Source organism: Dermacentor silvarum, chromosome 7 (assembly GCF_013339745.2).
Source record: "Dermacentor silvarum isolate Dsil-2018 chromosome 7, BIME_Dsil_1.4, whole genome shotgun sequence".
Taxonomy (NCBI): domain Eukaryota; kingdom Metazoa; phylum Arthropoda; class Arachnida; order Ixodida; family Ixodidae; genus Dermacentor; species Dermacentor silvarum.
The window spans coordinates 24611016-24635099 of record NC_051160.1 but is presented as its reverse complement, the minus strand read 5'-3'; the positions used below and the strand labels follow the sequence as shown (position 1 = coordinate 24635099).

At 45.5% G+C, this 24084-nt stretch overlaps 1 protein-coding gene and 1 long non-coding RNA gene across 4 annotated transcripts in view; one reads left to right on the top strand and one right to left on the bottom strand.

Moving 5' to 3' along the window:
- The window catches only part of LOC119459443 (uncharacterized), a 307019-nt gene that overhangs the window by 201757 nt on the left and 81178 nt on the right, over positions 1-24084 (bottom strand). The window lies entirely within an intron of this gene.
- Positions 7656-23078, top strand: LOC125946659 (uncharacterized). Its single transcript, XR_007467749.1, has 2 exons — positions 7656-7824; positions 22812-23078. It is a non-coding gene; the product is annotated as an uncharacterized LOC125946659 (long non-coding RNA).

Below are 24084 nucleotides of genomic sequence, written 5' to 3'. Positions count from 1 at the left end.
CTCTCATGAGACCTACACTTGCAGCCCCCGGCCCCATTCAGCGTACTTGCAACCAGACATGCAGGCCTCTCTTTCTGCGACATACGCATTTGCTTTTTGATAATAACGAACTCAGAAATAGGTCGAATAGAATTGAGTGAAATTTATGGCAACACGGCTAGCTCCCGCTTTGTGCGTCGTTCGAGATGCTTGAAGTGCTTTAAACTTCCAACGCCACATCGCTGTGGGCAAATTTGCATACAAACCTTGACACACGATTCCCACCCGTGACAGGGTTTATGCATCTCAGCGTACAGCAGAATGCTGCCGTAGTTAGCAGGTTGAGATCTCCTGCTGCAATTGTCTTTCTATAGTGCGTGTGGTGATATATGTTATTTTAGGGTGTAAACTTCATTACAAACACATAGAATAACTACAAAGAAGAGACGAGACAAGTACAATGCCTGTACTTGTCTCCTTTTAAATGCGAAGCATTTCTTGGCGAACATTTTCTACTTTGACACTATCTATCTAGCCGCCTACGACTTAGTGCTCTCTTGGTCGTTTCGTTAACATGGTATGTACCAAAATTGGCATACTATGGTAAGAGCATATGATGAACATAAATTATATGTCATGACATGAATATCATGAGATGCGTGTAATGTAGGTCATGAAACAGCCCCCTACGTCATGGTGCTCTAATAGTCGTTTCGTTAACTTGGTAGGTACCCAAATTGGCATAGTATGACAGGACCGTCTCACGAACATAAGTGATAGGTCATGACATAAATGACATGCGTGTCATGTAGGTCATGACAATGACTCCGCGAAAAATACTAACATTCAAAACCACTGGACGTGGGTACTAAGTGAAGGACATACTATAGGATACTGGTTGAAGTCATAGTCATGACTATGACTGAGCAAAAATGACAACGAATCAGCGAAAAAAACATTAACACTCAAAACCACTGAAATGGAATCTGACGTCGGTACTGTGAGAAGGAAACACTAAAGGACACTGGTAGAAGTATTAGTCATGAGCATGACTCAGCAAAAATGACAATGACTCAGCGAAAAAATATTAACACTCAAAAGCCACTGAATTGGGTTCTGACGTTGGTAATAAGTGAAGGAAACACTAAAGGATGATAGTAGAAGTCATAGTCATGACCATGACTCAGGAAAATGACAATGACTCAGCGAAAAAAGAATAACACTCAAAAACCACTGACATGGGGTCGGACGTGGCTACTGAGGGAAGGAAACACTAAGGGATCGGGGTAGAAGTCATAGTCATGAGCATGACTCAGAGAAAATGACAATGACTAAGCGAAAAAACGGCAGATCCCACGCCCTGTGTGAATCGTTGTTATGCGAAGCAGTGTGCGGGGAGCCTATCAATTTAACGAAACGACCATGAGAGCACCAAGACGTAGGCGGCTCTTTCATGACCTACATGACACACATGTCACGACATTCATGTCGTGAGTCTACACCTACGAGACCTTAGGGCGAAAGCCTTAGTCATACTCGTGACTCTGACTTCTACCACCATTCTTTAGTGTTTCCTTCACTTAGTACCCACGTCCGAACCCATTTCAGTGTTTCTCAGTGCTAATGATTTTTTTTGCTGAGTCATTGACGTTTTTTTCTGAGTCATGCTCATGACTATGGCTTCTACCACCATCCTTTAGTGTTTCCTTCACTTAGTACCGACGTCCGAACCCATTCCAGTGGTTTTTGAGTGTTAATCATTTTTCGCTGAGACATTGCCATTTTTGCTGAGTCATGCTCACGACTATGATTTCGACCATCATCCTTTAGTGTTTCCTTCACTTAGTACCCATGTCCGAACCCATTCCAGTGCTTTTTGAGTGTTAATCTTTTTTCGCTGAGTCATTGTCATTTTCCTGAGTCATATGCTCTAAAGGAAACACTAAAGGTTGATGGTAGAAGTCATAATCATGGGCATGACTCAGAAAAAATGACAATGACTCAGCGAAAGAAGATTAATACTCAAAAACCACTGAAATGAGTTTGGACGTGGGCACTAATTGAAGGAAACACTAAACGATTGTGGTAGAAGTCAAAGTCATGACCATGACTCAGCAAAAATGAGAATGACTCACCGAAAAAGATCAACACTCGAAAACCGATGGAATGGGTTCGGATGTGGTAAGAGGTTAAGGAAAAGGCTAAAGGTTGATGGTCGAAGTCATAGTCATGAGCATGACTAAGGATTTCGCCTTAACGTCTCTTAGGTGCAGCTAAAGGGACTCCTGAGGACTCATGACATGAATGTCATGAGATGCGTGTCATGTAGGTTATGAAAGAGCCGCCTACGTCTTGGTGCTCTCATGGTCGTTTCGTTAACATGGTAGGCTCCGCGCACACTGCTTCGCCGAACATTGATTACCACAGGGAGTGGGATCTGCCGCCATTTTTTTTCTTTGTGATTGTTCTGTGTGTCTGCGCTGAAGTTTTCACCTTAAAATACTATGTACCAACGAACCACAACCGAAGTTTTATTGATGTAATATAGTACATCCGTGCAGTTTCAGCTGTGACCCCATGCGTCTAGAGAACAACTCATAGCCAACGATATGTTAGGAAAACGATGATTTCACCAAACGGTGCCTGGCATCCGCCAGTAACTCTACCGAATATGTAAAAGAATGAGGCGAAGAAAGCTTCTCTTTATAATCTACACAACTCCCATCTTCTGTACGATGACTTCTGAAGCGGCATTCATGTGCTTACGAAAGTGCTAGAAAAGTAGAAATATGTTTTTCCAGCTCGCCCCCAGGCCAGTACTGATCTTTCTGTAACGTCACCCTATTCAGTTGTGACCACCTTTAGTAAAATATGCATTGCACCATGGTCTAGCTTCCTGTATTTATGTTTCAGTTATTTATAGTATTCCCTTAAGTAAAGTCATTAAGACCGATGTCCTTCTTGGTAGCAACACGTTGCTATAGAAGTATTCCTTTATAACGGTCATAAATGCCATACGTATACGATCAATCAGACTTCCTTATGGTCATGTACACGCCTGCTTTTGCTGGTGGCGACGATATGCTAGTGACCCTGTTGCGAAAGTAACTAGCGTTCTTTGAGATCCTCAATCCATTTCCTGGTATGTGTGGTTGTCGCTATCTAGCTTCTTTCACACCAACTTTGGTCACTGTCTAAATGCCACTGTATATGTCCGCCCTTCAATGAACCTCTTCCATGCTAAGTTGGCGTAAGTCATAATGGTGACCACCATGAAGATGTCATGTCTGAAACGACTTTAACTTAAGACAAGATTTTGTGAATATGTGTGAAGATTCTTGCCAACGCTATTCCAAAAACCAGCGTCTTCCACTGCAAAACCCAGGCTCCCCCCTCCCCCCCTTTTTTATGACATGGTATAGCACTGGAGGCACTGGTGCTCGCTATCAGCCACTGGGACACCGGTGAGGTCGCTGGAAACGAACTCTGTAATACTGGACAGGACGCTGGTTTCACATGTTATATGACCCTGTAGTGCACTGTATATCCGTTTCAAACGCGCTGGTTCTCTCTGCAGTTCAGCGGGTATGGGAAAGTGCGCTGGTTCCGTTTTTTGCACCACAGGTTCTCGTACGTAAGGAGTTGGCGCTGCTGATTATTAAATGCTTGATCAAATTTTATCGGAAGGTGCTAATCTGCTCTCCTAAATAACACTATATTTTGATTGAGTGTAGCAGCGCACTTCAAAACAAAGACGTAACACACACTGAACCAACACGAGTATGGTTGTGCACTATATTTTGAGGTCGCAAATGTCGGTTCCATTTCATAGCTTGGAATAAAGGTGCGTAAGCTGTTCAATTTTCACATGCATGTGTGAGACAAGATCAGATTTGTTTCTCGCATTTTCCTTTTGACTGTACAGATACCTATGTCTTAGAACAAAAATGCGCACACGCAGGTAATGCATTGTTCTCTCGCAGTCTGTTTTTTTATTGTTCATGTATTCGGAGACAACAAGGGCTTATTGCTAAGCAGCGGTACGTGTTGACGTTCCATGCACGTTCACCACACTTCTTATGTGCATGTCACATCAGTGACGTGTTGCTGTAAGGGTTTTATCTTAGTGTTTGGAAGCAATGACGCGCCCGATGAGTGCAAGTTGTAGGAATGTTGTGCAGTTGACACGAAAGAAACAGCCCCAGCAGTCGTTCGAAGGCATTCGAAGTAAAGATTGTAAAAGAAAATCACTTTTATGGCACTTTAGGACGTAGTATTCGATACGGACAATACTTATTTCTATCTAATAGAGGCGTAAGATTGAATTGCGAGGAGACTGGGCATTTACCTTGCCTGTCTGCCACTTGTAAGAACCAATTGATAGTGCGTATACATGTTGATATGGCAAATTATTCGCCAGCCATCACCATTTGGCATGCCCTATTCGTAGAATACTGGGCTGGCAATGTGTTCGCCAGAGGATTGATCTTTCGTGGTGGTAGCTTTCCCTTTATTTTTTTATTGCACTAGAATGCTTGAACGCTTTCGCTTTCTTTATAAAAAAGTCGCAGTTTTACCCGAAAGACGGCTATACGAAGTAAGGATAGTAGTTTTATCGGCCGTCGAAAGTTCTAAACATTCGCTTACTAACTAAATAAACAAGCATGGTGTCACGCAAGCACAGGTAAACAAGAACATATCTCGCTCGTTGACCGCGAAACTCGTCAAAACACTGGAGCGGGAAAACGCGCCAGTGGCAGTGAGCATATTGAACTTCGCGCTCTCTCTCGCTTCGACGCGAACTCAACGTCGAAAGCACAGCGCATACGAAGCTACCGGCGCTAAGCGAATGCACTTTGTCTCCATCGCAGATCACTTTGAAGATGAGGCCCCCGCGGGCGCACACTTCGTCCACGTCGCAGATCGCTGCAAGATACCGTGCCCGCGCGGCAGCTCCGGGAGCAGCAGCTGCGGGAGCACAACGCAGAACCCCCCCCCCCCCCCCCCCCCCCCTCCTTGTCTCCGTCGCCTCCTCCCCGTCCCTCGCACGCGAACGAGGACCGCGCGTTTGTGGCCACTTCCTGTCTCGAGTGCGCGAGATTAAGCTGCGGTTGCCGGCTTACCTCGCACGCTTTCACGCGCACACACAGCGTACGGCGCGCGGCGAAGATTTTATCGCCATTGTACTTAATATGGAACCTCACGGTGACGACGACGGTAAAAAGGCGCTTGGAGTGTCGATATAATTTCTATCGCAATAAAAAAATGTCACAGTTTCGCCCTAAGGGCGAATCAATGAATGCGATAGCAACACAGCAATGTCATACGAAGTAAGGTGAGCGGCCTTGGTAGCAATATGAATTGTAGTAAACATGAGCTGATTAAGTAAGCAGGTGTGCTGCGGCGTAAGTAGACCGACATGAAGAGAGACTCGATGACCACGAGAAGGCGCGTGTGAAACGGTGGTGTTGATGAGAAGCGCTTACCGTGGGCAGCGCGTGCGAAGGGACACACCTGTAGTGCTGCACTGCCGATCTGGGCAGCATTGCAGGTGTAGCGTGCGTTGGAAAATGTGGCCCGACTATTACTAACTGAATGAACAAGCGTGGTGTGAGCGCGCACAAACCAACATGAATAGATCAGACTGAATGACTGCAGCCAACGACTGTCAAAACGCTGGCAGCGGGCGAAGGAACGTGCGGTCTATCGCTTCAACGGAAACTGAGCGGCGAAATAAAGGTCAGAGCCGTGTGGAGATAAGAGACGGTGCGGTAGAACGAACGACGAGCGCGGTTGTTGGCAGCGTAGAAGTGCGCCCCCCCCCCCTCCTCCCGCTCCCTCCGGCGCTGGCTTCCCGCTTCCTTGCGTGCGCGTGGGAGAGATAAGAGACTGTGCGGACGAGCGACGAGCGCGGTTGTTGGCAGAGAAGTGCCCCCCCCCCCCCCCCCCCTGCTCCTTCCGGCGCTGGCTTTCCGCTTCCTTGCTTGCGCGTGGGAGATTGAGTGCGTTCGCTCACCGTGATAGCGCGCGTCCCCGCACGCTTCCGCTGGGGCATACGGCGCGCGGCGAAGATTTTATCTATACGGAACCTCACGGCGACGGCGACGACGACGGCGACGGCAGAAATCCGGTTGAAGTGTCCATATAATTGCTATCGCAATAAAATATATATACCGCAGACATGCAACACTTTATTCCCGCTCCAGAGCTGCTTTTCGCACCAGTACCCTGAGCCTCCCAGTATGCAGCGCCAGTCTAACGCTCCAGCATCAGGCTGGGTCAATATTCGGCATGACACTGGACACTGGGTTTTGCAAATGGTCAAGCACTAAGGTGAAGGTACACCTATCAGCCTGTAGACCAACGGCGTATTTCTTCTCAAGTTTCCAAGGAGAAACCTCAGCAGAAGAATGCATGAAATGGTCCCCAAGTGTGCGAAGAATACTGGGTGGCAGAGGAACAAGTGCTGGAGGAATCTCATTCGGTTGGAACTATAGGAGACATGGACACCACTGCACGGAAGCTATCTTATGATTCAATAAATGCTGAAATTGCTTTGAAGCTTGACTTCCAGTTGTGCCTCATAATCAGATTGTGGTTTTGGCACGTAAAACCCCCATAATTTCATTTTTTTACTTCCAGTTCAAATTTTGCGCTCTCCCTGCTCGACTTCTCCTGTTTTGCACCGTATCTTTTATAAGCACTGCTTCGTGATATTGATTACCTCAAATTTCTTCAAGAATGTTCAACCCCGAATGTGAATGCAGGAGGAGCAGCGTGGTCTGTTAACGAGTCTTGCAATATCGACTCAATTTTAAGGGCCGTGTGATGAGCAGTGATGAAAGTGAGAGCCACGAGGATTTTATGCAATCCCCATGAACGGATGCAAAACGTGCTGACACAAGCTAGAGACAACGCAGCACACATGCATACTGTGGCCAAAACCAATGCTAAAGATATGGTTCAATGCATTGTCGGACAGCATAACCCCGCTCCGCCGTTCCACGCGTTCTGAAGCCTAAATGAAAATTAAAAACGTGGCGCCTATATTGAAAAAAAAAAATTGACGGCAGAACAGGATGCAAAAAGAAAAAAATCATGCGCGTGAGCAGAAGGACGAAAGGAGAAAAATCCCAGCAAAATAGCATGTTTAGACAATGACGTCTCTAAAGGTTATTACTTTCAACTGGACAAGCCACCTCACTCGAGATTCTTGAGAACTCGTCGGTGTCGCATTGGGAGGCTTATTGTAGTAATTTAATAATGCTACGAGAGAGACATTCTGCCTGTGGCAGACGACAAAGAAGACTGCTCTGTCATCATCGGGGATTCATTCTACAACATTTAAATATGTCGCAGTTTCTTTACATTAACTTTGACGGACGCTGAGATGCACGTGTCCTGCTCTTATAAGGAGAAACATTATAAGAGAAATGAAGAACGAGAACAAGGATTACGCTTAGTCGCAAGAAATCACTGCAAACTGGTAATGTATGTTAATTTTTTTAGTAACGCAATGTAGTTTTCTCAGTGCATTGTTATTTGTTTAAACCTATGCCCTATTGTCCTCGGGCTCGCCGCCGCTATGAGCTTCTTTAACTACGTCACTATCTGGCGCATGTGTTGGAGGGAACAAATGGAATCCTGTCAGCCCTTGCTAATTCCTGCAAATTTCGTATGTGGCTCCTAGAGGCAGCGAGGTTTATAAGGAGGTGCAAGTACTGGGCTGCGCATATCGAGTGGACGATCACTGGCACCATTGCTGGCACGAAGCAAGAAAAAGTATGAGGTCGCTTCTCATAGTCCTGGTCGCATTCGCTCTTCAGGAGGTGGTACTCGGAAGGGGTGAGCATGCTTTCTGAAAATTCATGTTACTTGGCGCTTTCAGCGCAACGGAATTGTCGTCACACGTAAAAGCTAATACCTTATTTTTGTGCATCTGTACCTTCCCATTCACTCTGATAGCACATTTTTATGCTTGTGCCCGAGTGTGCGGGCATGATACAGAAACCTACTCCTCAGCAGTGAACTATATTTTGTAGCTATGCAGCGTGTCACAGATGTTGAAGAATGGGATGCATACAAACTTCCCGTATTGTAATAACTATTAGGCTTGAACACGTTTATCGCCATCCAAGGACAACCAAATATATATAATACGTTCCCGAGAGCATGAACAGTGCTCAGGCCCCACTGAGGCATACCAGGCTCGCGGACTGCTGGCACATGGTTTTTTTTGGCAGACAATAGAGCTCAAAGTTGTTTGTTGCAGTTAAGACTGCACGTGTCGTTTAGCTGGATCTTAATTAACCACGCACTCTTCTGACGCAGGCATATGCTTCCGTTATTCTTGCTTTTTCTCCAATTGAGCAAACCTAAACATGCCATTTGGAGGTAGGCTTCTCAAGGTGTGATGAGTACAAAAAATAAATATTTTGAATGAAACTGAAAAGCATTTCTGAGAACGCCACTTATAGGGTAAATAAAGAAATGCTGAACAGTACTTTAACCTACCAGCACGTTGAAGACGTACAGCTCAGTAATAAACTTTAACAGTGAGGAACATTTAGCCTTGCATTATCTTATTATAGTCAAACATAAAACGCCCGGGCTGGAACTATTTGTGAACAGATATCCTGACACGTCACCGTACTTTTTGTGGCATTTGTACTATTCCACACTAGAATATTAACGCACACGCCATGCCGATGAATAATGCGCAAGTTTCGGTAACTTCTGTGATCTCGCCACCAGTGTGGAGCAAAAAATACAGGAGAGCATAAATCGCAAAAATTGAAATTATGCAGCAAAATTTTCGATATTTATCAAGTGAAACGCTTGTAAAATGTCATTAACATGAATATAATTTATATAAACTAAAAAAAGCATTATAGGATATATAAAAGACGCTTGACGCAATAAAATATTTGATTTCTTCTAAATATACAGGCGTCCACTCTGATTGTTTTCTTAATAGCGTTTCGAGTGTTAGTTTTGCTCTTGCCCAGTTGAGCTTGCATTCGTCTCCCCTTTGTGTTGGCATACATTCATCTTCATATTCCTGATGTACGGAAATGTATGAATCCCCACAAGACATAATCGTAAGTTGAAGGTGAAGGAATCAACAGCGGCCGAAGAAGGGGTTTCTCTGGAGTGTTACGACTGGCCTGTGTGTGTAACAATTTAAGTCGTGCCGACAAATCAACGGCGAAAGCCGGGACGTTGTGAACATGCAGAGCCGCCCACAACCGTTAAAGCAACCAGCCTAGGAGAACACAATGGCGGAAAGGCCCACGTGCTGCCTCACAAGATAAGCGGGGCGGTCCCGCCACACTTCGTTCCGTTTGCAATGTGCCGCACCAGGCAGATTGTCCGCGCCAGCTACGCTACTCACAGCGTTGTTATTAAACATTGTGTACCTGTATAACCGTAATACAAAATATTGACACGCGAAATGAGAACACGTATATAACTGCACTCAAATTTCGCATTAAGGGAGTATCGTAATCGTAGGTGATTTTTACAGCGAGGCTCACCTTTCGATCGTTGCGTCCGGCAATAGAAAAAAATAAAGTTGTCGCAGTTTCACCCGAAAGGCGAAGCATCCATTGCGATAGCAAATTAGTAGAGAGCTATATGGAGTAAGGATAGTAGTTTTATCAGCTGCATAAACTTGGACATGCAGCAGCACCGGCAACACGCAGAACTGTTGTCGATGCGGTCGGTGTTTGCCCAGGTTCGCATCAAACGCGCGCGGCGTTGGTGACTGTTGCCGGTGCCTCTGGGGGCGGCTCGGAGGTTTTCGACGAGATCAGAACGTGACACTCGTCGAGCAGCGTCGGAAGTCTTTACCACCTTCTCGCCTCGCAACGTTTTTATATATATAGGCATTTGGTGCCGCAGCTAAACGTCGCCTCCGCTCCCTACGGCCTTTAGCGCGTCGGAAGAGGTCGCGTTTGCTCTCTCTCTCTGTCTCTCTCTCTCTCTCTCTGTCTATATATATATATATATATATATATATATATATATATATATGGTGATTGTAAAGGAGGAAAGAGACGCTTAATTCTGCAGCCCTTCCCGGAGCATGGCGCAGAACGCGCGTGTGCTCTCCGCCGTGAGTTCGCTCCCCGTGAAAGCGCGCGTCCCTCGCGCTTGTTCACTCGCACATGCAGCATAAACGGCGCGCGGCGACGATTTCATCGCCATTGACGTCATACGGAACCTCACGGCGACGGCGACGCCGACGGCAGAAATCCGCTTTGGAGTGTCCATATAATTGCTATCGCAATAAAACTCTCATTGGCCGTATGCTGTATGTGCGAGTGTAAGCGCGCGAGGGCGAGGGACGCGCGCTTTCACGGGGAGCGAACGCACGGCGGAAAGCAAACGCGACTTCCCAGTGGAAGGAGTGTCGACAACGGCGTTTAGCCGTTCCATCAATCCCATCCTCCTGCCATCACGCGGACTGGGTGGCTGCACAAATACAAGCAATGTGCAGTGAACCAATCCACGTGTACGAGTTGAAGGCGACCCTCGATCAAACCAGGCGACGCAGTGCACCGGGAGCTGACAGAATCACGTTCCAAATGCTGCGCAACTTGGCTGATGCCGAGAAGGAGCGGCTCCTCGAGTGTTTCAACACCATCTGAGACACTGGTGTCCTCCTGGAGAGCTGGCTGGTTGCAGTGGTGACATCAATCTTGAAATCCTGGAAGCCTGCCATAGCCATATCCTCATATAGGCCGGTGTCCCTCACTTCCGCCACCTGCAAGGCGATGGAAAGGGTGGCACTGGCAAGCCTAGAGTGGATTGCGGCCCAACTCCAGCACTTCCCGGAGCAGCAGACAGGCTTCAGGCGCCAATGCTGCATGGCAGACTCAATTTCCGATGTGGTGGCCACCCTGGAGGATGCCAAAGCCATGGGGTGCTTTGGCATCTTGGTGCTTCTGGGCGTCAAGAATGCGTTTGACGGACTTCGACACTCGGTCATCGAGGCCTGCCTTGACCGCGTCGGCCTGAGCGGCTGCCTCAGAGGCTTCATTTCCGCATTCCTGACCAGCAGAACCTTCCGGGTGCACGTTGGACAGAAACTTAGCGAGCTCAGGGATATTACGACTGGCGTCCCACAGGGATCGGTGCTCTCTGCCCTTTCCTGTTAAACGTGGCTCTCGTGGGGCTATCCGCATCTCTCCCGGTGGACCCACGGTTCCCTGTTCGCTGCTTCATTTACGCCGACGACGTGGCACTCTGGACCCGGGGGCCAAGGAAGTGCATGCCATCCATTCGGTGCTCGCTACAACGGGCACTAGATACGATGACCGCATTCCTTGGTAGCATAGGCCTCACCGTCTCCACAGCCAAGACCGAGGCCATGCTGATGCATCCACTGGCCTCAGCTCGACGCTACACAAAGCAGCTGAAGATTGCTGGCCGTGCCCTACCTTGGAAACAAATGGTGACTTACCTGGGGCTCGTCATTGACCACCGGTTCACGTGGATTCCTGCAGCCAAAGCCGCCACTACCAAGGTGCGCCGGGTGCAGGGAGCTGTCAGCAAGCTGCAGCAACATAGCCGTGGCTGTAACACAAAGTGGGCGCTGTGGCTGAGCCAGGCCGCAGCAACGTCCGTGCTCTTATATGCCCTTCCATTGGTCAACCTCACAGCGACCAGGAGAGAGCAGCTGGAGGGTCTGCACAGAGGTCCTATTAGGAGCATCCTGGGGCTCCCAAAGCATTCACCGGTCGTTGCAACACTTACAGAGGCTGGTGAATGGGAGCTTTCGCTGAGGATGCTCGAACGCGCCCTGGGGCACATTGACCGCCTTCATCGTGCTCCGGATGGCGGAGACCTGCTGGCTAGACTCCGCAGCCAGCCGTCCTCACGGATGGGAGTTCTGTGCCTCTTGTACGAGCAGGTGATCACGGACCCCCCTGTGACAATCGCGCTGCCTCCACCCCACCATCGACCAGCGGACGTCTACCTCTCGTTCAATGAAGCCCATAAACGATAGACACCAGCTACAGCACTGCAACAGGCTGCAGCCAGCAAACTCCACGAGGACCTGGAAGGAAGTCTGCTGGTCTAGACAGAAGAATCAGTCCTGGCAAACGGATTGGCTGCTGCAGCCTGCACCATACCAGCTAGGGCGGTCAACAGACAATGTCGCATCCCCTTCGCCGCGAGCTCCACCACGGCAGAACTAGCGGGGCTCCACCTAGCCGCACATGTCCTGGTTGAGGACCCTCCTGGGCAACCGGTAGCAGTGCTCTGCGACTCGAAGCCAGCACTCCAGAGCCTAATCAACCACCGCCGATCAGGGCTTACGGGGGCCCTGCTCAGCTCGAAGTTCTCGGCATTGGCTGCCGCGGTGGTCACCATCTCGTTTCACTGGCTGCCTTACTATGTGGGTATAGCCGGTAATGAGGCAGCGGACACCCTCGCCAAAACCACCCACCATCCTGAAGTCCCGCTCACACGAGCAGTCGCTTCCTCTGATTTTTCGAGGCAGCGCCTGAAAAAACTGCTCACAACCGTCCACCCGGATGCCATAGTGGCAAACGGCAATGGTCCCAGGCCACTTTCAGAGTGTGGCCTTGCCAGGAGGAAACGCACAACGTTGCTTCGACTGCGCACGGCCTGTGTCTGGACGGCGGTGCGGCTGCACGCCAAGGGACGCTACACCTCACCGGCCTGCGAACGTTGCGGCGACCCCGAGACCCTCGAGCACCTTCTCTGTGCTTTCCCAGCGCTGGCACACGACCTCTCAAGGGTTATCACTGCCTACAGGCAACAGGGTCTACCTGTTGCGACAACCAGCGACCTCCTGTTCCCGTCGCTTCCCCACCTCCGAGCTCTCCATAGCCTTTTGGAGTTTGTGGAATTGAATGGTATCACCGCCCATCGCTAAGCGCTCGCCCCCCGCAGGCCACCGTTTCCATCACCAGCCTCCTCCATGATTGGATGAGACTCTTGCTGCTTCTCCTTCTCTTCCCTTCCTTTCAACATCTTTATTTCCTTGTTCCCCTTCCCCTGACGCTGCGCCATGCTCCCTATTGGGCAGCAGAAATGAGTGTCATTTTCTTCTTCAATAAAATCACTACTGCAATGTAGCCAGTATTTTGACAGTGGTTATGTGCGGTCACACAAACAACGCGCACAACTGTTGTCGACGGTGGCGGCGTTTTGCCCGCGTTCGCACCGAACGCGCGCGGCGGTGGTGATGTGCTTATGTAGAACGTACCAACCTTTGCCGTGCACCCTATGGCGTTGTACCTTAACGACCATAAGGCCATGGTCCCTGTGGTCACTAAACAAATGAAAACCACCGGATCATATATATTTCTCATCCTTTAATAGTTCAAATAACCAATTACACCATCACATCTTAATAGTCCTAATTGGAAATACATAATTCCCACCGTAGTACAGCTTCGCTGGTCTTCCATCTCCACCCCAGTGGAAGGGCTGACAGTTTTTTGTTTCCATTCTTTCCATCCAATTCACTGTCTCTATTTATATCACTTTCTTTCTGATGACTCCTGGTTGTCTACGTAGTTACAGTTTCGATTATACTGTACTTCGTTGGCCACTTTCTTGACCTCTTCCTTCATTCTGTGTCCACGCTTTTCAGATACAGCTACTTGTGCACTTTAGCCGCCCATTTATTTCATTCCATGTTACTGAGTCTTTCCTCAAAACTAATTTTGCGCTGTGCTTCTTCTGCACAACTAAATGCAAAAGCATGCGCGTCTTCTTTCGCTCTACCCTTCTGATAAATTCTCATACTCTATTCTCATACTCTATCATACTCATACTCTATTCTCATACTCCTTGCCCTGTCGGTTGTTAACTCATATAAGTATCTTGGCCTGTATATCACTAACAATCTTTGATAGAACATGCAAGTTGAATATGTCACCAACAATGCTAACCGAACCTTAGGCTATTTGACATGAAACTGCATGAGCACCCACCTCACTAAAGCTTACTCTATATAAAACAATCGCCCACCCGAAATTAGAATATGCTTGTGCCATATGGGCCCCTGCTCATACGAATCTCGTCATTTCCCTTGAAAGCATTCAGAACCGCGCCGCCCGTTTTATTCCCTCAAATTATTCACGTCATTCTAGCGTCACGTCGATGAAAAGAACACTAGATCTGCCTGACCTTTCATTATGTCGCAAGTATTCTCGTCGCTGTCTTTTTCATAGAATATATTACCTTAACCCTTCTCTTAAAGAAAACTTTTTCACCACACCCAGTTACATATCATCTCGTATCGACCATCAATACAAAATTGAAGTGCCATCTTGTCGAACTAATTTGTACCATTCTTCTTTTTTTTTGCCAAGAACTGCCAATGAATGGAACCGCCTTCCCAGTCTCCATTTGTGACACCACTAACTTCAAGATTACCGTTCAAAGTGCCTTATAGTTAAATTGTTCCGTTCTTGTCCTGTACTGCAAATGTATATTTTCACCACTGCTTTCTGTTGTGCCAACTAGACCTAGAAAGTATGTATAATAAATAAATAAACTCCGACAAGATATCTGATTTTAAGCATAAAATGACATTTGCGAACGTTAGCGCTGGCACCACTACTCCTTTCGAGATCCGACGCATCATTTCATGCTTATTGTGGCCCCACAGTGCTCTGTGTTTCTTTATTGCGGCATTGTGCTTCCTCTTTATTTTCAGATTATCTTGGTGTTTGCTTGAGTAATTGTTTCCTTCGTATATGTGTACGCCGAGGTGCTTATATTTCTTGACTATGGGTATGACTTGTTGTTGAAGTGACACCCTGTAATTACTTATCTCTTCATTAAAGATCATAATTCCTTATTTCTCTGTGCTAAACTTAAGGCCTAGATTTGTCGCTGCGTTGCCACAGATATTCGGAAGTATCTGTAAATTTTTTATTGTCCGCTAGTAGCACTATGTCGTCTGCGTGCATCAGTTCTAGGACCTTCTGTTGCACCATTTGCCCATTACGCATGTAGGATAAATTAAACCCTAATTCGCTGTTTTCCAGTCGTCTTTCAATACCCTTATCATAAAGCGTGAACAACAATGAAGACAGATAACATCCTTGCTTCAATCCCTGGTGAATTCCCACCATTTCATTACCTTTTCGACCTTGCTATACAACTTGTACTCGGTTGTCTCTATATATCTCCCTCAGTAGCCACACGTAATCGCCATCTATGCCTTCGTGCTGAAGAATATCCCATAACAATTTCCATGTCTACGTTGTCAAAGGCTCCTTTAATATTTAGGAATGCTTTCGATAAAGGCATATTCTGAGCTACTCAAATCTCTAGGCACTGAGTAAGTACAAACATATTATCCTCTAAGCGTCTGCCTGGCCTGAAGCCATTCTGTAGTTCCCCCAATACATCGTTTTTCCCCACCCACTTCGACAGTTCTAATCTTATGGGTTGCATTATTATTCATTATATCACCGACGTTACTGTAACTGGCCTGTACGAGCTCGTCTTATCCTTATCTCCTTTGCCTTTGTAGATGAGGTTCATCTTGCTTTCGCTCCATCCAATCGTAATTTTCTTCGTTCTAATAACTTGCTCTGTGGCATTAGTCAGCAGTGCCTTGCTCTTTGGACCGAAGTTTTTGATTAGCTGTATTGAAATTTCATCGGGTCCTGCTGCCGTGTTATTAGAGATATTTTATGGTGCCTTTTTCCAATAAAAACTTTCTATGCTAAATTTTGATTCCTCAGGCCTCTCTGTTGTGGCTGGATCTGTTGTCTGAACTACTCTTTCTTTCGTGCCGAAGTTATCCCTAATAACGTCTTTGATGGACCGCAGCGGATCGTCTTCTTCGTAGATCTTACCGTCTTCAACCCTTATAGCCGTCTACGAGTTTTTAGTTGGAGCTCCGAGTGCTTTTATACGGTTCCAGAATATTTTGGGGCCCCTTTGTCTCTTTTGTGAGTGCCATGGACCCAACGTTCGCTTGCGCATTTAATTTTCGCTTGTACGAGCTCACTCGCCACACTTTTCTATTCTCGGTATGTGTTCCATCTAAGGAGCACCTCTTCTTCGTGTAATCCCAACTTTTTGGCTTCTCGATGATCCCTGGACGCCTCTTTACGCTCTTCTATAGCTTGCTTTGTTTCCTTGTCCCACCACTTACGTGCTTTCCTCTTTCGAATCCAAGTATTGTTTTGCCGTGTCTGCCTTATTTCCTGCTGCATAATGTCTACAAGTTAGATATATTCCCACACTGCTGCGGGAAAAGCCTGAACTTTCTTCTCAATGTTTTTTGCGATCGCTGTTATTTGCTCTTCATTCTTCTATAAAAATTCTGAGGCCATTGGTTCTTGTTCTGCGTTGGTTTCTCTCCCAAACTTCAATGCTAAATGTCTATATGATCGCTGCCCAGGCTATTTTTTTTCCATTTTCGTCTATTATCATTTCGTCTAATCGTTCGTAGACCATTTCTGCGACAAAGGCGTAGTCGTTACATGACTGCGTGTTTCCACATTGCCACGTTACCTGTCCCTGACTCTTATTCTCCCTGTTAACTACTATAAGGTTCTGTTCATCACACAGATCCAGCACTAGAGAACCGTTGTAATCAGTATATTCATGTAAATTGTTCATGTGTGCGTTAATATATCCCGCTAATATCACCTGGCCCGATTTCTTGAACTCATTATTACCGCTTTTAATGCAATAAACGAATTCCTTCTTTTTTCTGCTATCACTGCCTGTCCATAGGTAAGCTGCTCACAGTCAGGTCTTTTTGGCTTGCGATGATCTGCTAATCCATAAATTATCCTTATATGTCTCTTTTACCCTTTCCAACTTCAGACCTCGCCTAATTAGTATGCCTATATAGGCCTCCGCCTTTCATTGATCCGGTCATTCTGTTGCACCCTTCCTATACAAAATTTTCGATAACGGGCCGATGCTTCGAATGTCGTAGATGCCTTCGGTCAAGGCGTACCCGCTAATCGCTTCGTCATTCAGCTGCATTTGAATTTCCAACCATTTTTTCTGCTTGCGACTACCCTGTATGTTAATGCAGAAAATTTTACCATCTCTATTCTTATCCTTTGTTCGTATTTTCCTAACTTCTTATGGTCTTTCTACATTTACTACTACATTCAATACTTCACTACTGCAATACTTAATCTTGCTTCCTGATTGCCTGCGGCCCGCCTAAAAAAGCTACAGCTTGCGCCGCGAATCGAAGTCCAACCAGTGTTGCTACACTATCGCTAAAATATATCCCGTCACGCACCAAAGCGCCTTCGCGGCTGGCTCGGTACACTTGTCGGTTGATGTCAATGACCGTAAAATTCATTGCTTTAGCTAGAGTCGAAATTTCCCTGTTTACTGCAAGTGGTCCGTTCAATTGCATACCCCTGCCTTTGAACTTTTGGCACCATGCACACCACGATTTCTACTTCCTTTGAAGCATTCCGCAGGTCGGTGACCCCTTGGGCTATTTGCTTTGTGATCCCGGCCCCTCGTCTATGCAGTACGTCAATCACTCCGCCCATTATCACCACTAGGTGTCTCTCCTCCATTGTGTCCCAGGGAAAGAGAGCAAGGAACGAATAATGACCAGTCCAAATTTGAACGATGAACAAATAGCAAATATAGACATAAGAGTTGAGAAAGAACTTGACAAATGACGAAGCAAGGTGTGAGAATATAGTGAGCGTGGTAAGTGCAATGACGAGAGAAATCAGGAAAGAGAAGCAACATGCTTGTTGGAAAGGAAAAAGGAAGCCGAAAAGCTGGTGGAACAGGGAGATACGGGAGGCGATCGATGAACGAAAGAAAGCATCATGAGAACACAGGCAGGGGAAAAAATGCACAATTGCCACAGCATGAAATCGACAGAATAAGGGAAATATACCGTGAAAAAAAAAACATGATTCAAATATTAGTTCAAGCAAAGGTTAAAGGTGAAAGTGACGTTTGGTTGTCATAAATACATGAGAAAAAGAAGGTCGCACCTAGAATATTTTGGAACCACATTAATGTATTATGCAGGAAGTTGGGAACAGTACAGCAACATATCCTTGACGAAGATGGACACAAACTGGAAGGGGACGCGGTATTAAATGGCGTTCGAAAAATAACAGTCTAATCACTTCAGGGCAATGGCGAGGTGGTTTCTGAGGGAAAAAATAGAATTACCGAGCCAGACAAAAAGGAGTCGGTGCTGAGTAATTTCAACTGGAAGAAAGTTGAAGAGAGAATTCCTAAACGCACAGCCACAGGTTTTGACGAGGTTCCCGTTAGACTGATTAAAGAGCTAGGACCAAGAAGTAAGGAAGCTCCATTGAAAGCATTAGAAAAATACATAGATGAATACCAGACAGTTGCCGACAAGGTAGAATGAATTTAATTTATAAAGGTAACAGGGAAAAAGATAGAATTCACTCGTATAGACCGTTGACCATTACATCGGTAATATACAGGTTAGCAATGCAGGCGATTAAATTGAAGCTGCAAGCATGGGCAGAGAATAGTGGCATTTTGGGAGAACTTCAGAATGGCTTCAGAATCGGTAGGCGTCTGGATGATAACTTATTTGTCCTTACACTGTGTATCGAAGTATCCAGAGTAGAAAGGAGACCGCTATGTGTGACTTTTCTCGACATTACCGGAGCGTATGACAACGTAGACCGCAGCATTTTTTGGAATATTCTGGAAGGGGAAGGTACAGGCAAGGACTCTATATAGCTATAGAGGGAGATTTGCAGAGAAAATACCGTTTGCGTTAAATGGAAAGGGATGACTAGCGAAGATAAAGTTGATATCAACAAGGGACTGAGACAGGGTTGCCCTTTATCCCCGCTGCTGTCTATGATGTACGTGGTAGGGATGCAAAGGGCGCTAGGAGGAATCAATATCGGGTTTAACCTCTCATACAAACAAGCCGGCACAACAGTTGAGCAGCAGCTTCCAGGTTTATTTCATGCGGACGACATTGTGCTGCTTGCTAACAAGCAAAGTGATATGCAACGTCTGGCTGATATCTGTGGAGAAGAATGTGACAATTTAGGAATAAAACTTAGCGTTAAAAATCAGGTTTTATGGTATTCAATGAAAACAGTGAACAGGCAGCGTTGATAAAGAGCCAGGAAATACCTCGGGTAATAGAATACAAATACCTTTGTATATGGATAAATGATGGTGATAGATATCTGGAGGCACAGGAAAAAAACAATAATAGCAGAAGGGAAGATAAATGCGGCCATAATAAAACACAGAGCGCTATGGGGATACAATAGGTACGATGTGCTCCGGGGCATGTGGAAAGGTGTAATAGTTCCAGGGCTTACATTTGGAAATGTGGTTGTTTGCTTGAAGTAAGGGGTACAACCAGGACTCGATGGCAACCGCTATCACCGCTATCACCTCAGTAGGACGCCTCGCGTTGGGCGCCCACGGGAAGACTACTAATGAAGCTGTGCAGGGTGATATGGGCTGGACAAATTTTGAAGTAAGGGAGGCTCAGAGTAAAATTGATTTTCAAGAACAACTGAGGAAAATGTAAGAAAGTAGAAGGGGTGCAAGCGGTGTTCAGGTATTTGTGGAGGCAAAACATTGACTAAAAGTGGAGGAAAAGAACTAGGAAGCTTACCAGCAAATATGCAACCGGTATGGCCAGCAACACGGCAACAAAGGACGTCAAACGCAAAGTCAGGGATGCTGAGACAAGGTTATGGGTGGCGGTAATGGAAAAGAAACCTGCTATTGCTAACCACCTCAAAGGAAAAAAAACGAAATCAGGAAAGGAACAATTTATGATAACTCAAAGGGAAGCTCCTTACTTTTCGAAACGAGATCAGGATGCCTTAGAACGCGTAGTTCTAAAGCGAGGTACACTAAGGACGAAGACGCATGTGCTTGCTGTGGAAAAGCTAGACAAACAGTGGAACGTGTTTTCTTGGGATGTGAAGAAATCTACCCAGCTACAAGCCTAGGCTCCTCTGACCTCCTTGAAGTCCTTGGGTTCCGGGGCAAAGTAAACGTGTCCGAGAGGTGGTTGGAGGTCTGGTTGCAGAAAAGTAGGGAGACCACAAACAACAGAGACGTACAGAAACAGAGTTCATAGTAATGGTTCAAAAAGGTTGATGCTTGGAATTCTTTGTATTTGTGTGTTTCTCAAAAATAAAGGTAGGACATCAGGCAAAATAATAACAAGAGCTTGGTAGCGCAACCCCCCCCCCCCCCCCCTGTTTCAAAGGGGACGCTCATAGCATCCATCCATCCATCCATTCATCCATCCATCCATCCATCCACATGCATTCCTTGGATTTCGCTATCACCTCTATAATCTGTTTTCCCGGAAGTGGGCTAACCTGGACTCGTTCGCCTGCACCTACCCTCTCTGCTATCGCCGGTTCTACTTTAAGCATGTTGGAATCCCCAACAAAGGCAGCTCGAAGCTTTTCTACCTCCTCGCCGCCAAAAGCTGCCCCTGAGGTCACGATTGCTTCCCCTCCTGTCTTATCTCTTGCCCTTTGCTTTGTTTTCTCCCGCGGCCGCGTCAGTGGTAGCCTCTTCGTGACAATCACTGACGTTTCGGCCACTGCTTTCCGGCGTGTCGGTTTCGGCTGTCTTAGCTGCACTCGCATCAGCTAAGACAGCAGCTAACACATCAGCTAAGACATCACCGAAGTGCAACAGGCATACTGCTTGCACGCACGCTAAACAAACAGATACAGCCATGCCTGGTACGCAACTTTCAATTTTCAGGCAACTGAAAATCATAAAGTGTTCCGTGGTACGCCCAAACAAGCATTTACGGAATCCGTGCTGCCGTACTTCTCTTCGGCCAGCAATATATTAACACAGCCATCACTCGCAGTTTTGAAAAGAAAGGCCCATTTAACAGCGACCGCAGGTACTGCATTTGCGAGAGAGCCAAGTTTTGTGTTTAATTTGCATAAAATAATCAAGCAAAGGTTTCTCAACAAGCCAAGGTCTAAAAAAAAGCGTCGTGAAAACAAATAAAAGGCCTTACGACATGTCATAAGTTCACCCAAGGCATTGGTGCCAAAATAATTGATGTTTACGTGGACCAATGGTAGCGTCTCCGCCTCATGCAGAGTCGCGGATTCGAGTAGCAATGTACTCGAACCTTGGTACATTGGTACCAATTTCCCAATTATGAGGTAGAAGAAAGGTAATAGACAATTTCAGTGGGACAGGCAAATATATTTTACTTTGCTGCGGCTGATTATATGTGCACGCGTAATAGCAAAAAATATTCTGTCTCCTAGCTTTCTCATAAACTGCTGGAAGCAATTATTAGTATAACACTCTGATATTCGTACTAATAAATGTGTTACTGATTTTGCATGTTATGCTTCTTTACTGCAGTGTTCAATGAGCAAATGAATGAAACAAATACAATTGTTTTCATTTTCTTTACACAAAAGTAAAAACAGAGACTACCAACTTTCTTTAAACTTTCTTCAAACGAAAGCAAGAACAGTCTACCAACTTTCTATAAATTTTCTTTAAAAAGCTTTCTTTAAACGAATGTAAAAACAGAGCCTAGCAACTTTCTTTAAACTTTCTTGAAACAAACTTTCTTCAAAATAAATTAAAAACAGTGCCTACCAACTTTCTTTAAACTTTCTTTAAACAACCTTTCTTGAAACCGAAGTTAAAACAGAGCCTACAAACTTTCTTTTAACGTGTCTTAATAGAAATTAAAATTACATAGGATGTTAATAAAGTTGATAGTTATAAAGAAAGTAAGGAGGTATTTTTGTATGGGTTTGGCACTAAAACCACAGAATTCAATTCCAGCAATTGCCATGCGTTAGTTCTCATATCCCATCACTCCAACGGTCATGATATCTCGACAAAAGCGGTAGCCAAGACCACTGTATCAATCCATGTCAGTTGCTCAAAGCCACTTCGTTACTTCGGTCTGTGTGCAGCATCGATCATTCTTTGTGGAAATTTTGAAGGCGCTAATGTCGCGGCGTGTAAGCGCGTATTCACGTAGTACTTTCTCAAATCTCGAGCGATTTCTCTGCAGCTTGAAAAAAATTGTAACTGCAGCGGCTATCATAACGTAAAAGAGCATTTTGACATTTATCAATAAACGCTACAACTGCCACACTGAAGATCTGCAGTTTCAAAGTTGACAATAGTTCTTAATTAAATGCCCAAGTTCACGGTAAAATACTTCGAGTTGCTCAACAGGACAGCAAACAGTACTAAGTTGGTTGCATTTTCCTAACTCCTATGTTGATTTTGTTAATGTTTCGCCTGATTTAGCTGAAACACTCTGTATATATGACAACACGATAGAATGAAAGAGTTGCACATAGGTGCCATTTTTTGCATGTAGTCGCCATATAGGTTAAATTAGGTGTCTCATAGGACCAAGATATGACGCATAGCATTAGCGAACCCCCATTTGACAGTGTTGTGCCAAGTGCACAGCGTTTCTAATCGGAAGACATCAATCATTCTCCGATTAGCACTGACAATCGATTTGCGGCTACCAACTCAATAGGGCAGGTAAAATTAAAACAAAAAGTTCGCGCCATTTCGTCATGACCACTGCGGGCCCACATTCTCCAGGGGCAGCGAATATCCTGAAATATTGTGTTCTAGTTTAGCTGGGTTGACGGGTAATGAAATTTCGGCAGGTCAATGCCTTTATGACAAACTTTCCTTGGCGATGGTAAGCTGCAGCTGGGTACTTATTTTATGAAGCATAGCTGTATAAAGCGAAATTTTCTTATGGCTAATAAACCGCGCGAACAAAAACACGGCAGCATGTCCTTTAAAATATGCCTATTTTTCAATTTCAGCTACTACTGAGGCACCATGCCCTCAAAATACAACACGAAAACATAACGTGGGAAACTGTGATGAGTGCAAATGCTCCTCGCTCGACCAGCCTGATGGAAGACCACTAGTTTGCACTTTGGAGCTTGTTTTGTCAGGGTGTATGTGCGATAATGAGCATTGTAGAACCAAAGATGGCAAAAAATGCGTCTCTAGATCTGACTGCTACTAACTAACGCAGTATAGCCATGGAAATCTGCTATTGCCGATCTCACGCATTAAAAAAATAAACTTTTTTTCTAACTTCACAAAAGGGTTCTTTTTTTCTTCTTTACACAATTTATGTCCTGCATAATATAGATTTTCGCATGCAGGTATGCTCACAACGTGTCAAGTATATTTATGCTACGAGCAACCAGCGTTGCTTCTCGTACCAAACGCGGAATCGTAAGGCAAAACTTACCCGCCGTTGTTGCTTAGTGGCGATGGTTTTGGGCTACTAAGCAGGAGGTCGCGGGATCGAATTCCGGCCACGGCGGCCGCATTTCGATGGGGGCGAAATGCGAAAACGTCCGTGTACTTTGATTAAGGGGCAGGTTAAAAAACCCCAGGTGGTCCAAATTACTCCAGCGTCCCCCACTATGCACACTAAACACAAATAATCCCAGATGGGAGTAAATGCCTCATCGCCTAGCGCATTCCCAAATGATGAGAGTTTACTCCATTCATATGGAGTTTTAGTTAACTCCATTTCTCACAAGAGTTTTTATGGTGTTCAAATGAGAGCAAATATTACTTCATTTCTCTCGGAGTTTTTACGGTGTTCCAATTGGAGTGAATATTACTTCATTTCTTGAGGGAGTCTTTACGTGTTTAAATTAGAGTGAATATTACTTCATTTCCTGAGGGAGTCTTTAAGTGTTAAAATTGGAGTGAATATTACTACATTTCTGGAAAGTGTTCTTGAGGTGTTGCAAATGGAGTAAATACTAATCCATTTCTGAAGAGAGTTTCTTGATATCCTGCTACATTATTTATACCTTTTTTTCTGCAATGAATTGAAGCAGCAGCTTTCGTGCCGTGGCTTTAGGACACTTATTAATGACTGATGAAGTAGTGCAGGTGCTATGTTTTGTGCCGGTAACAACCTCTACCGTAGGTTATTTTGTTTTCCCAACTTCCTAGTTAGATTTTGAATGTATTTATAATACTTCACTGGAGACTAATATAGAATTTAATTATAGTACGAGCATTTATCTACCCCATCTAGTTAACTGCCCTTTCTCAGCTAGCAAC